At 41.7% G+C, this 16755-nt stretch overlaps 1 long non-coding RNA gene across 20 annotated transcripts in view; it reads left to right on the top strand.

The window, feature by feature from the left end:
- LOC103351120 (uncharacterized) overlaps positions 1 to 16755 on the top strand; it is a 222632-nt gene that overhangs the window by 153684 nt on the left and 52193 nt on the right. For 2 of the 20 annotated variants that reach the window (XR_011387971.1, XR_011387973.1), the window contains exon 1: positions 1736 to 12798. The exons of the other annotated variants lie outside the window; for them this stretch is intronic. This is a non-coding gene — a long non-coding RNA (uncharacterized lncRNA). Of the gene's footprint in view, positions 1 to 1735; positions 12799 to 16755 lie in introns of those variants that run through there. 20 annotated transcript variants of the gene reach the window in all.

The raw sequence follows: 16755 nt of genomic DNA, 5'->3' as shown, positions 1-16755 counted from the left end.
CAGCATCCCATATATTAATAATATCACAACAATAATGAGGCAGACGTTTGGCCTAGTGGTTAGGACACCAGTTAGGATGCCTGCATTGGGGCCTGTGGGCTTGATACTTGCCTTTGGCTACTTACCCAGCTTCCTGTCCATGCAGACCTTGGGAGGCAAAGATGGTGGCTTAAGTAATTGAATTCTTGCCTCCTGAGTGGGAGACTTGGATGAAGTTCATGCTCCTGGCTTCAGGTGGCCATTGTGGTCATTTGGGAGAGTGAACCAGCAAGATGGGAGCATGCTTTTTCCTTTTTTCCCTCTCTCTCTCTGTCTCAAATCACAGTTAATTAAAAAAATATTATAATAACTCTCACCACTTGTGCCAGGCATTGGCAAAGGACTGTAGAGGCCTTTCTTCATTTAAACTGCAAAACAGAAATGAAGAAACCAAGAAAGCTTCAGTGGCAAAGGGAAAAGCCAAGATATGAGCATGTACTTGAGCTCTACATCCTTACCTTTTATCATCATGCAGGTATTCTTCATAAAAATATGTAAGTGAGGGGCAGCCATTGTGGCACAGTGTGATAAGCAACACCTTGGGACAGTCACTTCCGATATTGGAGTGCTGTTTCAAGTCCCAGCTACTAGGTGCTTCCAATCCTGCTCCCTGCTAATGTGCCTAGGACACAGCAGATGATGGCCCAAGAACTTGGGTTCTTGCAACCATGTGAGAGATCCAGATGGAGTTCCTGGCTCCTGGCTTTGCTCATCTCCAGGTACTGTGGGCATTCTGGGAGTGAACAAGCAGATAGACGATCTCTCTGTGTCATTCTGCTTTAAAAAAAAAAAAAAAACTTTAAAATGTTTAAAAATATGCTACTAAGAAATGTATAGGACTGCAGTGCACAAGCTAGACAGAGGTTCTTGATGTCATCTGTTTGTCTCCACACACGACCCCTATGACCAAAAGATCCACATATTTTTTCCCCATCCTGGAGTATACACAGGCAGCAGCTTCTCAAGGCTCCACATCCTTCCCTTGCTTTCTTCAGAGGGAGAAAGACCTCCTCTGATAGCTCGTGGAGAACCATAAAGAAATTTCTCCCCCAGGGAGGCCCCAGCAAATGTTAAGTAACACCAAAGGGGTCTCCTGGAGATTCCTGACACAATTACCAAATACCTAGCTGGTTACTAAATGCCATATAACCGAGGTGAGGGCAGGTCTCTAAAGGAAGATTCGGATGTTGTTGGACGAAGAAGAAAATGGAGGCTGAGGAGGCTACCACCAACTAGCAATCTCATTTCTTTTGAATTTTAATTTAAAATATTTTTCATTTCTTCATTTGAAAAGCATATATGTACATATATATTACACAGGGAAAGAGACACATACACAGAGACACACATAGAGGGAGATCTTCCATCTGCTGATTCACTCCCTAGATGCCTGCAACAGCCAGGAATTGTCCAGGCCAAAGTCTGGACCTTGGAACTCAGTCGGCATTTCTCACCTGGATGGCAGAGACACCAGTACTCGAGCCATCCTCTGCTGGCTCCCAGGATGCACATGAGCAGGAAGCTGATGCTGAAGTAGAGGCGGAACTTGATCCCAGGCACTCCCATGTGGCGTCCCAAGCAGCAATTTAAGTCCCTGTGCCAAATGAGAAATTCGGATTTGGCTCTTTATATCCACATATATGTGGCAGTTGGGAAGATCCCAATTGCCATCTTCTGTCTCCCGTATACTCTTTTTTTTTTTTTTTTTTATTTTTGACAGGCAGAGTGGACAGTGAGAGAGAGAGACAGAGAGAAAGGTCTTCCTTTGCCGTTGGTTCACCCTCCAATGGCCGCCGCGGCCGGCGCGCTGCGGCCGGCGCACCGCGCTGATCCGATGGCAGGAGCCAGGAGCCAGGTGCTTTTCCTGGTCTCCCATGGGGTGCAGGGCCCAAGCACCTGGGCCATCCTCCACTGCACTCCCTGGCCACAGCAGAGGGCTGGCCTGGAAGAAGGGCAACCGGGACAGAATCCGGCGCCCCGACCGGGACTAGAACCTGGTGTGCCGGCGCCGCTAGGCGGAGGATTAGCCTAGTGAGCCGCGGCGCCGGCCTTCCCGTATACTCTTAACTGTTCCTTACTTCATAGTTGCAATAGCTTCATTCCACCTATCTACTGAATTCATTTCCTTCTGGGAAGTTTCTCTCCCCCAAACTCACCACCACTTAATCTAGCATCCTAAATAAAGTTTTTATTTTGCCCTTTCTGTACTGAAAGTCGTCAATGTACCTGCTGAACAAGTGAAGTTCATTCACCTTCTCATGTCATTTTAAAGTTTCAACAATCTGGCCTCCTCTGCAATTTAACTTTTCCTCTTGTCCTTCCCCTTCCTATTTCTAGAAAACACCATATTTTTTGTTACCTCCACAACTTTAAAAACACAGTTTCTTTCCATCTGGAAATCTTTCTTTTCATAGATCTGGATAACTAAATAACATTCTATACCATGTACTTCTGCATATCATGCCTTTTTCTGTGAATTATAATTGTTAAAATACAAACAAGCAATGTTTATATGTGTGCATATTTCATTCATTAATTTATTCACTGACCATGGCCTGTAAGGTGCTGCACCAGCATGTGCTCGCCTGCCTCCCCAGCCTTGGGTCACACTCTCCTTGTTCTTTCTTTTCCCTACCACGTGATAAATGCTTAATATTCTTCCCTGTTTTAAGGATTCCTCATATATATCCTCCATCCTAAGTGCTCTTCCCCTACCTCTTCACCTGGATAAATTCTACTCATCATTTAGACGTCCCCTGTGAACGCAATTGTTTTAGGCAAATTTTTTCTAACTCCCAAACGAAGTTTCGTTAGTCCTCATATCATATGCTTTTATAGGATCTTTCACTTTTCCTTTATAATCTTATTTCATTTGTAATTAATTATACATTCAATTATCTCTTTAATGCCTATTTTCTCCAACATTCAGTGTACCTAACATCGTGACTAGTGTTAATGGGAACTCCATTATATTTTTTAAAAATAAGTAATGGTGAATACTTTTCCCCTGCAATGGTACTTTTTTTTTTTGCCATTAATCTTCACTGGCTAACAGAAACTGTTTAATTTAACATGGGTTTTATCTTTGGATAAAGCAATATACCCAAATCATTTCATTAGATGCAAAAGTTGTCCTGGAAATAAACATAAAATACCAACTCTCGAGCTTTGACAACAACTTTGCTTCTAGCCTTCTCCTTGATCATTTCACCCACTTGACATCAGTCATTGAAGTCACTTAAGAAAGAACTCCCATTTGCCACTGTACATCCTGTTCTATGGTTTTAAAAAAAAACACAAAAGATTATATTACACAAGCATGCCTTCATCATGTTTGGGCTTTTTCAATCAGTATTTCAAATATGAAAACCTAGGCCATTCCCTAAGTTTCAAGTGAGATATAATAAAATGCTATTTTGCATCAAATGTCAAAAATTCAATTAGCTATTAAAGTAGATTCTTAAATGTTTTCAACATGTCTATTGTTTTTGAATATTTAAAGACAGATTTCATTAAAAATCTTCTACTATTTAAAAGGGCCACAGAATTTCAGGATGTGTTTTGGAGAAACTAATTTCAGATCTGTTCTCACTAATCCTGTGATATCGTTTTGTGAGAGTTATAGAGAAAAATACTGCTCTTCAAACTTCAAGAAATAGGGAAATAGGAACTCTATCAATGACCCCATTCTCTCTGCTATGCACACATTCTAAATCTGGGCTGTTCAACACAGTAGCACTAGCAAAATGTGGCTGTTTCACACCGGAAATATGACAAATGCAACTGAGAGACTGAATTTTTAATTTTATTTTATTTGAATGTATTTATTCACATTGGTTAGAGACTGTTGTATTTCACAGCTCAGCTTTATATGCTCAAAGTAATGGAGAAGTGGGTCTCTGGTTGTATAAGAGACAGTAAGTGACTATTAATTCTAATCATGTATATTCTCATTTCTTCTTTAGGTGAGGGGACAAAAGCAGACACTAGCTTCTAAAAGGGTGTCTTTTTTCAAAAGAAATTATTTATTTCTTTGAGAGAGAGAGCCACAGATAGAGTGGGAGAGAGATAAAGAAAGGTTTTCCATCCCCTGGTTCGCTCCCTAAATGGCTGCAACCAGGCCTATCAGAAGGAGCCAGGAGCTTCCTCCTGGTTTCCCACATGGGTGCAGGGGCCCAAGCGCTTGGGCCATCTTCCACTGCTTTCTCAGGCCACAGCAGAGAGCTGGATTGGAAGCAGCCAGGACACAAAATGATGCCCAAGTGGAATGCGGTGCCACAGGCAGGGGCTTAGCCTACTACACCACAGCGCTGGCCCCTTTAAAAGGATGTCTTAAGTGAGGTATTCCAGGCCCTAAAAACTACACATGACTTAATGTGAAAGACAGACTTCCATAAAAATGGTTTATTAAGCATGTTTAAACAGATATTCTGGGTTTCTTCTCTCTTCTTAGCCTCAAATGCAAGAATGTTTAAAGGATTCTAATCACACCAATAATATGAGCATGTATTATGGCTGAGTGTTTGTGGAAACATTGCACATCCGCTCAACTCATCACCTGTTAAGTCACATCTTTGTTTAATTTTCAAGAATGAAATGATTCATAGTCATTGGTGCCAGTTCATTTCTTGGAGTTCAATTGCCAGCTTCTGGAATTGAGACACAAATATCTTATCATTAGCAGGCTGTATGCAGGAGCTTTTAATCTTGTTTCCCCTTGGAAAGGTATCAGTAATTTCCTATTTGGTATAATAAATTGGTTTCCAGAAGAGTATTTGTTGGCATAATTTTTTATATCCCTCACAGGTTTGGTATGGAAAAATAGCCTGGTCATATTCAAAGTTGTAGGATAGCACTGGTAATGTCTTTCTGTCCTTTGCAGCCATTATCTCTACAGTAATGGTTTGGGAGTATTCTTATCCTAGTGCAAGAGAAATGCATTTCTAAAAGGCAGATTTGGAGGCATATGCAGCAGAGGAGCTAGAAACTGGTCTCCTTAAACCATTGATTCATCATGTCTATGCTTATATTGTGGCTGTTGTTTGCTGCAATGAGAGACAAGGTCAATGTCTCAGCCTGTATTCAAAGCTCTTCATAATCAGGCAATCTAGCCTTTCAAGGTGAACAGCATTACAGAGGCCCCTCTCCCTCATATTTATAGCTTTATGTAAATTCTGATAGAAATTAACATCAAAGGCAACCTTGAAGGCAAAGAGAGAAGGAAGAGACGCTGTAAAACCACATGTAGTATGAACATTTTGATAAAGAAGAGATTTCCTGCTTGGAGTCCACACAGCTGTGGCTTTGTTTATGAACACAAAGGCATCTTCCATTCATGCTGTAGCTGTTTCCCAGGATCCAATTCTGATAACTCACCATACAATTGTGAAATACCTACTGTGTGCAAAGAAATAGTCCTATGGTATGGGAGGATGCCTAGGTGGCTTTTTTTTTAACTTTTATTTAATAAATATAAATTTCCAAAGTACAATTTTTGAATTACAGCGGCTTTTCCCCCCATAACCTCCCTCCCACCCTCAACCATCCCATCTCCCATCCTTCTGCCATCCCATTCTTCATCAAGATTCATTTTCAATTATCTTTATATACAGAACATCAATTTAGTATATACTAAGTAAAGATTTCAACAGACTGCTTTTAAAACACAAGTTTAAAAAGAATAAGCACTTGTTTTAAAAAGTCAAGTATACAGCAAAGTTGAAACACTAAAGCAATGATAGTATAGCCATCACTCAGCTCTAAGAGCTAGCAAACATTTGCCATGCTGACATAATTTATCCTCTCTGTAGTTATTGTTGCTAAATAATTTTAAGCAAATCCCAGATTTAATGTCTTTCCCAACACACTTGTATGTGTATTTGCATTTTCTTTCATAACCACAGCGGCACTATCACATGCAAAATAAATATTTCCTTGGTATTTTTCAATAATCAGTCCACAAATTTTCTTACTTACTAAAAAAGGACTTTACAAAATAGATATGTTCAAATCAGGAATGAAACAAGCCCAAATATTAAATTAGCACAAACTAAACCCCACTGGGGCGCCGGGTTCTGTCCCGGTTGCTCCTCTTTCAGTCCAGCTCTCTGCTGTGGCCCGGGAAGGCAGTGGAGGACGGCCCAAGTGCTTGGGCCCTGCACCCACATGGGAGACCAGGAGGAAGCACCTGGCTCCTGGCTTCAGATCGGTGCAGCGCGCCGGCCGCAGCACACCGGCCGTAGTGGCCATTTCGGGGGTGAACCAACAGAAGAGGAACACCTTTCTCTCTGTCTCTCTGTCTCTCTCACTGTCTAACTCTGCCTGTAAATATATACATATATATATGTATGTATGTATATATATATATATATATGTAAAGATATTTGACATGGTGAAGAAATCAGGTCAATTGTCCTGCAATCCTTATAGTCTTCAAATCCTAGATTTTTCTATTTACTACTTTCTGGTGTCATTTGCTTTGAATCTTTATCCCTCTATTTTCAATAAACTGAAACATGTTGATTTAACCAAATACACATTCAACATTTTTTTGGCAAACATGTGCCATGTGCTGCACATTATTTCACATCAGTACACACACGGTGTTGATTACACTGCTCTCTCAGCATCTTCCCTCTCCCCCAAAAATGTTGAGAGTGGCCCCCAGAGCAATCATTTAATCCTGCAGAGCCTTGTTTTTCTCACATAGATGATGGGGATAATATTAGTACATACTTCTAAAGCTCATTTTACATATTGTATTATGTAATCTTTGTAAAGAACATAACATGGTACATTGAAACACTTAAAAGATGTTGACTTGGGACTGGTACTGTGGTGTAACGGGTAAAGCTGCTGCCTGCAGTGCCAGCATCCCATATGGGTGCTGGTTCAAGTCCCAGCTGCTCCACTTACAATCCAGCTCTCTGCTATGGCTTGGGAAAGCAGTAGAAAATGGCCCAAGTCCTTGGACCCCTGCACCCTCGTGGGAGACTTGCAAGAAGCTCCTGGCTCCTGGCTCCTGGCTCCCGGCTTTGGATCGGCGGAGCTCCGGCCGTTGCGGCCAATTGGAGAGTGAACCAGTGGCTGGAAGACCTCTCTCTCTCTGCCTCTCCTTCTCTCTCTGTGTAACTCTGACTTTCATATAAATAAATAAATCTTTAAAAAAAAAGATGTTGACTGTCATCACAAATAAGTTATACGAAGAACGTGTATAGAACATTGGCCTAGGGAACTTCATAATGCTAGATACTATTATCTCTTTTTTTTAAGATTTATTTTTGCCTATTTGAAAGACAGAGTTACAGAGAGAAGTAGAGATATATAGAGAGAGGTATTCCATCCTCTTGTTCACTCCCCAAATGGCTGCTATGGCCGGTACTGCGCTGATCCAAAGCCAGGAGCCAGGTGCTTTTTCCTGGTCTCCCATGTGGGTGCAGGGATCCAAGCACTTGGGCCATCCTCTGCTGCCCTCTCAGGTGCATCAGCAGAGAGCTGGATTGGAAGAGGAGCAGCCAGGACTTGAACTGGCACCCATGACTTGAACTGGCACCCATATGAATGCCAGCATTGCAGGCAGCAGCTTTACCCGCTATGCCACAGTGTTATCTGTATACATTATTTTACCTGAACAGATCAGGTAAATTTCATGACGTAGGCAGTATTTGAAAGATTAAATGAAAAAGACATAGACCCTAACACATTAAAGTTCAAGGAAATTTCACTTCCAGATGCCAAAAATGTATTAATTCCTATATTCGTTATAATGTAGTCCAATGCATAGCCCTCGAGAATCGAGTAAAAGATCATGCCCCAAACTCAGCTTCACACTGGCTGGTTCCTTATTATTGTACAGGTCCCTGTTGTCACCTCTTTGATACTCATTTACCCTGCCCTCAGTGCCAGCTCTGGGCATTTAGCCCTGGTATCTTCACTAGTTTGATGGCTTGGGCCCTGTGCTTGTACCAATATAAGTTGGACCAGTCCTTCCATGCTGTCTCTCGCCTGTTTCCTCCCAGAGGACCTTTCTGAAACTATTCTACTAGATCACTCCTTCCCTCTTTACAGTACCTGTGTTTACTGTTTGCCTACATAATTTGATACTTCTACATTACAGATTTACAAGTTGTTTTGATTTTTCTTCATTTCCTACATTTGTACATTATTTCCTCCAATTACATTGTAAACTCTTTGGTGGTTGAGGGGTGTTTTCTTTTCCAACTTCTGTTCCCCTCTTCCCCAACACCCACTCCCAACTTACACAGGAGTGGATACATAGTAGAAATTTATATAAATACTACATATTAATTTATCATATCCTTATTACATTTTTTCTTTGTTTTTGGAAACTCAGGGACAAAGCCACAGTACCAGGGTGGAGTGGGTTACCGGTCTGTGCTCAAAAGTTTTCTATGCATATCTCCACTACCACTTACCACATCATGATTTTCTACTTATGTACCTGTGTCTCCATCTAGCTGATAGCATACTGGAAACAGAGATGATAGATTTTCTTCTTTGTTGCCCTAGGAACTAATGTAGGAACTGGCACATGACAAATGTTCAATTAACCATTGATGAAGTTAAGAAAGAGTGGATCAATCAACTTGATAACTTCACTTTTACCCAAACAAGAATTTTTACTTTTTGAATTGGTTTAAGTCAACAAATTGAGATGTTTGAACCATTTACATATGTAGCCCCAAGCCTTGTGAAAATAGGAATCATATTCTTAGGAAACAACAACAAAAAAATAGACCTAAAATTGAAAGGAAAAAAAATTGAAGAGATCTTCTGACAATTAATGACTTTAATGTTCTAACCAGGAACATTATGTTCCTTTCAAGGTTTTAAACTTAAAGGAAAACTCTAGCAGTAGAATTTCAGTCAGGATAGAGAGCTATTTTGAGGTCTCTTGACAATGCTTAATTCACACCTAAGAGATAATTCTCATATGTCTTCTGGAAACTCCACTATTGCTCCCACTTCCCCACCCAGCAACCAAAACAAGGCAGCTTAAAATCTTAGGAAGTAGAGAAGAAAAGCTCTCTCTGCTCATGTTACATGTTTCCTCCACTGTCTTGGGTGGAGTTCATCAACCAGATTGAGGCATGTCTAGGCTGTACTCTCCACACCTGCTCTGGGATCCTGAGCCCAGGTATAAATCAGACACTTCCAAGTTGGCATTCAAGAGAAGATCTTCTGGTTCAATGGCCCAACCAAAAAAACAAGAGAAATGTATTACCCAATTACCATCATACCCTAAGCTAAAAATATATCCTTCCTTGCATTTCTCTCTACCTGACCATTCATTGTCTGGCTTAAAAAAAAAAAAACTCTCATCAAAATCTAGAAAAATTGGCATCAGTGGTTTAACATAATTTAGTTAAAAGTTAATTCTCCTTTGCCATGAGCTATGGATGATTTATTTAGAGAATTATTACCATTCATTGTTCATTGAGTTTTATCCTTCTGAATTTCCACTGATGTAGCATGATGTGTTACTAGGAAAAATATTATGATTTTAATTGCTTTTTGGCATCTTATAAGAATATTTCTCACTACTTAACATCTGCAGTCAACAGATGTTTAAATACAGCTCCCTCAATGACTAAAATTTGGCAAAATGTGTAGTCATTGGAGCAGCTTAAAATTCTAAATATACCTCTAGGACCATGATACAGGCAGATGAAATACTGCTTGTATGTGTTTTATATCAAATAGTAAAATATTATATACCGTCTCTCTCAGAGATGACAGGTTTCAGGGAATGAACAAGAACAGCCACACCAGCAATATTCTCTAAGTGGGACTACGTTGTATGATCATGACCAATTGCAATGGGGACCCTTTTAAAATGCTTCTGTTTATTGTGATGAACTCTAGAGGCTAACAGAAGCAAAGCAGTGAAGCTGACAAGTTTGTCCCTTCTGCTTCCCTCTTGGTATCGTTATTTTCTCTGACTCAGATCCCCAGTCACTTTTAAGAAGACAGATTCTAAGATTAATGCGTCAGACTTGACTTCAAATTAATAGATCAACCTTCGGTTAATTCAGGCAAAGATCCACTAACACCAATGTCTGTGTTTGCATGAATCTGTCTTGGGAACAGGGAGTGGGCAGGTGCAGAGGGGAGATGATGGCTCAGTTAAACATTTAACTGACTGTCTATCATGATTAGCATGACTTAAAGAAATCCAGAGGCAATTAAGAGTTGCAATCCAGGGCCGGCACCATGGCTCACTTGGTTAATCCTCCACCTGAGATGCCAGCATCCCATATGGGTGCCGGGTTCTAGTTCAGGTTGCTCTTCGTCCAGTCCAGCTCTCTGCTGTGGCCCTGGAGGACAATGGATGATGGCCCAAGTCCTTGGGCCCCTGCACCCGCATGGGAGACCGGGAAGAAGCACCTGGCTTCTGGCTTTGGATCGGCACAGCAACGTCCATAGCGGCCATTTGGGGAGTGAACCAATGGAAGGAAGACCTTTCTCTCTGTCTCTCTCTCTCTCTCTCACTGTCTATAACTCTACCTGTCAAAAAAAAAAAAAAAAAAAAAAAAGAGTTGCAACCCAATCACAATTTTCAACAATTTATTTCCACTGACCGTTTTTACTTTCAACAACAATAGAAATTTATTTCCACATCAAGCATCCAGGAAGCAGTAGCAGAATGAGAAACCCACATTTTCTTTCTTTCTTTTTTAAGTATTCATTTTGTTTATTTGAAAGGCAGAGTTACAGAGAGAGAAAAAAGCAGAGACAGAGAGAAAGGTCTTCCATCCACTGGTTCACTCCCCAAATGGCTGCAAAACCAGCGCTAGACCAGGCTGAAGCCAGGAACTAGGAGCTTCTTCTGGGTCTCTCATGTGGGTGCAGAAACCGAAGCACTTGGACCATCTTCCACTGCACATTAGCAAGTAGCTATATGGGAAGTGGAGCAGTCTGGACTTGAACTGTCACCCATATGGAATGCCAACATTGCAGACAGCAGCTTTACCCACTAAACACCATGATACCAACCCTGAGAAGCCCACATTTTCTAGTTAAACTCACAGTCAAAGGAACTGTAATTATTTGAGATTCTGGTTACTATATGAAGGTTTTTAATAGCACATCTCAGGCCTGAGCTCATGATATCATTCTGTCCCCTGCCCTCCATAGCTTAAAATGCTACTGGGGAGGGCCAGTGCCATGGCTCACTAGATTAATCCTCTACCTGTGGCCCCGGCATCCCATATGGGCGCCAGTTCTATCCCAGCTGCTCCTCTTCCAGTCTAGCTCTCTGCTGTGGCCTGGGAAGGCAGTGGAGGAAGGCCCAAATGCTTGGGCCCCTGCACCCACATGGGAGACCGGGAAGAAGCACCTGGCTCCTGGCTTCAGACTGGCGCAGTTCCGGCCATAGTGGCCATTTTGGGGGGTGAACCAATGGAAGGAAGACCTTTCTCTCTGTCTCTCTCTCTCTTACTGTATATAACTTTACCTGTCAAATAAAAAAATGCTATTAGGGAAACAAGATTCAAACACATAAAACAATAGAATAGTGTCAGTATTGTAATGGTTAATTTTGTGTCAAGTTGGCTGTGCTATTCCTTAAAGTTTCTCTCTCCCTCTTCATATATATTTACATATTTGTGTGACTGTATAATATATACATATATAATCAGAGATACATACATATATATATATATATATGTTTTTCTGGAGAACCTTGACTAACATGATACAAATAAGGAACATCTGGATTCAGAGAAGGGGACTGAGGCCAGGAGGAGTGAAGGTAGGCTTCATGAGAGACAAATAGCATCAAGTTAAGAGAAGTGCACTAGAGATGGTTCATCACGTAGAAAGACCAGGAGATTGGGTCTGTGCCCTTGAGAGGTCAGTCCTAGCCTGATATTTTGGAGGTGTGTTGGAGAGCAGTAGATACTAAGATTGGATGGGTTGGTAGGACTTGAGGACTGATACATAGAAAAGGGCTTTGCCTTTTTCCTTCCATCCAGGGTGTCAGGATCTCCCCCTCTGGGAACTGGCCAGGTTGCCGCGAAGGAAGAGTCAAGGAGACTGAGGAAGGTCAAGCTAAACACATTTTATACTCTAGGCGACTAGAAGGAGAGATTGCTCAAGCCTACTCCTGCAGGCACAAGGCGCTATGGACCAGGGGCTTCTCCCCACGGGCACAAAGCGCTACGGACTGGGGAGAGAGGCTGAGCAACCTCTGGTTTACAATGGCTGAGGGTCCCCTAATACACAGTTTCTAGAGGCTAGCCCCGCCCACCGACCGACTTCTCAGGGTCCTGTAGTCATGGCGACGACAGTTATGACAGTTGGCTTGTGGTTTGCGGTTAGGCCGTCCAATCAGGCCGTCCCTTTTCAAACTTATGCTCTAGAGTGGTTACTTTTCTACAGCGCAGTTAATTTCTTTCAAACTGCACTACAGTTACTTTCTCTGAGAATGGATCCCTAACACAGGGAACTTAGAATTACTGCATTTTTCAAAACTGAGTCATATTTTCTATAACTGACAGCAGCGTCCACTTCAGACTGTCTACAGCTGTCCCCAGCTATCACCATATTCTGTGTACTTCCTATCCATCCATAAAGGCATTTTGTCCTCCAAAGAGGGATGGCCTCCAAATAAATTTTAAAAGAACCTCATCAAGGGAACCTGGATGTGAAGACGAAGTCACAACACAGGAAGAAGGTTCCTTTCTGAGAGAGTAGAAAATTTTAGAAAGTCCAGAAGAACCAGAAATTCAAACCCAGGTGGGTGAGCATTCCTGTTTGTGCAAACATCACAATCCATTTGAGGAAGTGAATCTTTCAAGTGATATTTAAATGGTTAGATAACAGCCAACCATCTCAGAGTCAGAAATGGAGCTTTTGCAGCTGACTCAGCCCCTCTCGACTGAGACTAAGAAGGTGGAATGACTTAATGAACATTAAAACCCACATTACTTTTTAAAAATTGTGAGGGAAGTGGTAGCCAAAAGGGGACAAAAATCTAAACTATCCACACACTTGCCACTTGAAAACTATGTTTCATGAAGTGATAACCTCTTTTCTTTAAATCTCCCATCTTATTATTAGTAGTCAATATGAATCTTATTACACAAACTGAGATGTGCAAAATTTAGCACTTTATTTTTTGGCATAAGAGTAAATCCAATTCTGAGGCTGTAACCATTTTAATCCCATCAGATGCTTAAGAATTCAATCTCAGCCATTACTGTCACCCAGAGATGGGCAAAAGTCCCAGGGTTTCGTGTAGCACCTATCCCCAGGGAGGTCTTTTCAGCCGTTGGACATGGTCTATGAAATTTACTGTTGAGGTGTTTGTGGTGTCAGATCACATAGTCCCTTCCAGTTCTGGCCCTTTGCTGCCTCTTTTAAATCCAGGAAAGTCTTTGGGGAGGTTTTGGAATTCCCAACTCCCTGGCTCATCCCATCTGAGATCTTCCTCTTCTGGAGAGTGTTCCAGGACTGACAGACTGCCATTCCCCTTCCATTGCAAACACCTTCCCTTCTCTCTCCAGCTCCTCCAGAACACCAAGTACACTCTCCTCAAACGGTTGAGCCTTTTTAAAAGTCAGGACCAGGATCGGAAGTGTCTTGCAGACAACTTTGGCTTCTGGCCCCATGACAAACATCTCCCTTGTGGTAAGAGGCCACAAAGAAGCCTGACCATCTGCTTACAATGGACAGAGTGAAGAAATACAGGGAGAACAAACACAAGTTAATATCCCCCAAACTATACCATCATACAGTGTGGATGATTTGATGAGTATTTTTCCCAAGTTTTCTTGTGCTTACAAAGCAAAATATCTATCTACACACATTTTTTAAGCAAAAGAGGATCAAACTGTACCTACATGGTTCTGACTTGCTTTTTCACTTAGTATAGTACTGATGTGTTTCTAGATTATACTTCTTTTATTCAATGGCATTATGTATTGCTACACTGTTGGGATACTCAGGTGGTTTCTACAATTTTACAAACAATGCTACATCGTGCACATATATGCATGTCTTCCTGTTATTATTTTTCCAGGAAACAGTGAACTGACTATGTTGAGCAGGTGGTTAATGAATTGACACCCAGGTTTATTTGCAAACTGACAGTAGTTCTCCATTTGTCTGCACTGTATGCCCTGGCCAGCTCTGGAACACTGGTTAGCACATGCTGGTTTTTGAGAAAGTCAGGACACAAAAATTAATGTTCTAATCTTTGATGAATTTGATAAAGGTGGTGGAGTTGGTGCAAAAATCATTCCAAACATCTCCCTAGTTTACCTCAGTGAGTAGGACTCTCACTATTAGTGTTCAGGTGACAAGAATTTGGGCTATGCAACAAACTAGCTCAGGAACAATTGACAATTCATCTTCCACTCCAGGTTTCAGGTGTATCATTTGCAAAATGGGGATAATACAAACAAATGGTCTCCAGGGACTTCCTACAGTGACATCACACATGTTACCTGTTTGATGAGTCTACAACATACATCCTCCTGGGCTGGTAACTGGCCTCTGTCTGTGAAGGAATGGCAGACTGTGGACTCTACACACCCTGCCACACCTCTTCCGTTTCCTACTTTATATTTTAGCAATACTACATTTATGTTTCCTCAGAAGCAGACCCTGCAACAAAGTTTAAGAGGTTTATCCTTGCTAAGTGCAGCAAAGGCAAGTCAGGCCCAGGAAAGTGATGCAGCGAAGGGAAGTGACTGACAAGCTGTGCTATCAAGCCAGAGTTTAACCACAGACAGCAACGTTGGAAACATGTACAACACATGCCTTAGGGTTAGCTCACCTGAAGAGCATATGAGCAGGGCCATGTACACACCAGCTCCCATCAGCACACCTCAATGTGCTATTGTGTTAATTACCAGCACATCTAGCCCATCACTCAACAGTAGAGCTGTTTCCCTTGGATTAGAGAAAACCATACAGGTCAAAATATGAGAAGAATTCTTGGGCATGCGACTAGGAAATAAGGCCTACAAGTTCTGCTATGTTGTTCTCCTAGCTCTCCTTCCCCCAGGTTGATTTACTCTGTTGTGCATTTGCTTATCTTGTCCTTTCTGCTGTCTCTCTCCAGCTAATACTTAATATTTAATCCTCAGATATTGAAGCTTTGTGTTCTTCATTGTACAATGGAAATGGTGGTAATTCTTATCTCAAAATAACTGTTAGAATTAAATAGTAATGTTAGAAAGCACATCTAGAAGTGGCAGCCAGTTAGCAAGTCATTGACAAATGTCAGTTATTATTTTTATTATTCTCTTAGCCACATCAAGTGATACTGCTTTGTAGCAGTTAGAGGAGGTTAAGGGAAAAGGTTCATACTTAATTATGGATATTTTCTATATACAAACTTGTCTTCTCCTATGGAAAGTGAGTTCTCCAGGGGGACATCACCATGGATTACTCAGATTGGCATCCCTTGCAACTGCCATTGGGCCTAGTCTATTTTTTTCTGTTAATAAAGAATAAACAGAGAATTTGGTTACATTCACTCATACATACATAAAGCCTTTGCTTTAAGATTTTGAGTAAAATATAAACTTCACCAAATTGTAGTAATGTACTTCCTTTGTAATACATACACTGCCACTACTGTTCCCCCCTTGAAGTACGCACGCGTGCGCGCACGCGCGCACACACACACACACACACAACTAAATACTTTTTAATATTTCTGAAAGAGGAAAGAGGTGACACTGACAGTAGAGGGCCTGGCTCTTGGTATCAGATGGGTGAAAGTATTTGGAGATGGTGGGGGAGATTTTCTAAATCAGGAAAAGAATACTTCATGGGAAAAATATCAAAATCAAAACTAGATTTGACTCCAAGCTCCTTGACATGCTAGTTGGAAGAATTGGGGCAAGCAATTTGGACAAAACATCTCTTTACTAAGTTTCATCATGAAATGCAGATGCTGTTCCTGGGATGTTGCAAGAGATCACTGAAATAAGATAATAATCATCAGGGCTAGCACTGTGGTATAGTAGGTTAAGCCTCCACCTGCGGTGCCAGCATCCCACATAGGTGCTGGTTCAAGTCCTGGCTGCTCCACTTTAGATCCAGTTCCCTTCTAATGTCCAGGGAAAGCAGTGGAAGATGCCCCAAGTGCTTGGGCCCCTGCACCCATGTGGGAGGTCCAAAGAAGTTCCTGGCTCTTGGCTTCGGATCAGCCCACCTCTGGCTGTTGCGGCAATCTGGGGAGTGATCCAGCCAATGGAAGATCTCTCTGTCTCTTCCTCTCTGTGTCTGTAACTCTGCCTCTCATATAAATAAATAAGCCTTAAAAAAAAAAACGCATGATGAGTTGTTGAATAATTATGTACCAAAAACAGTATTAGGGGATTACACACACTTTACCTTCTTTCTTTTTTCTTTTTTTTTTTTTTTAAGATTTATTTATTTATTTGAAAGATTTACACAGAGAGAGAAGGAGAGGCAGAGAGAGAGGTCTTCCTTCCACTGGTTAATTCCCCAATTGGGCACAATGGCCAGAGCTGCGCCAATCTGAAGCCAGGAGCTTCCTCTAGGTCTCCACATGGGTGCAGGGACTCAAGGGTCTGGGCCATCTTCTACTGCTTTCCCAGGCCATCTCAGAGAGCTGGATCAGAAGTAGAGTAGCCAGGACTCGAACCAGTGCCCATATGAGATGCCAGCACTACAGGCAGCGGCTTAACCTGCTATGTCACAGCTCCAGCCCCT

This window comes from Oryctolagus cuniculus, chromosome 1 (genome assembly GCF_964237555.1).
Source record: "Oryctolagus cuniculus chromosome 1, mOryCun1.1, whole genome shotgun sequence".
NCBI lineage: Eukaryota > Metazoa > Chordata > Mammalia > Lagomorpha > Leporidae > Oryctolagus > Oryctolagus cuniculus.
The sequence above is the reverse complement of the archived record's forward strand: the minus strand, read 5'-3'. Positions and strand labels throughout refer to the sequence as shown.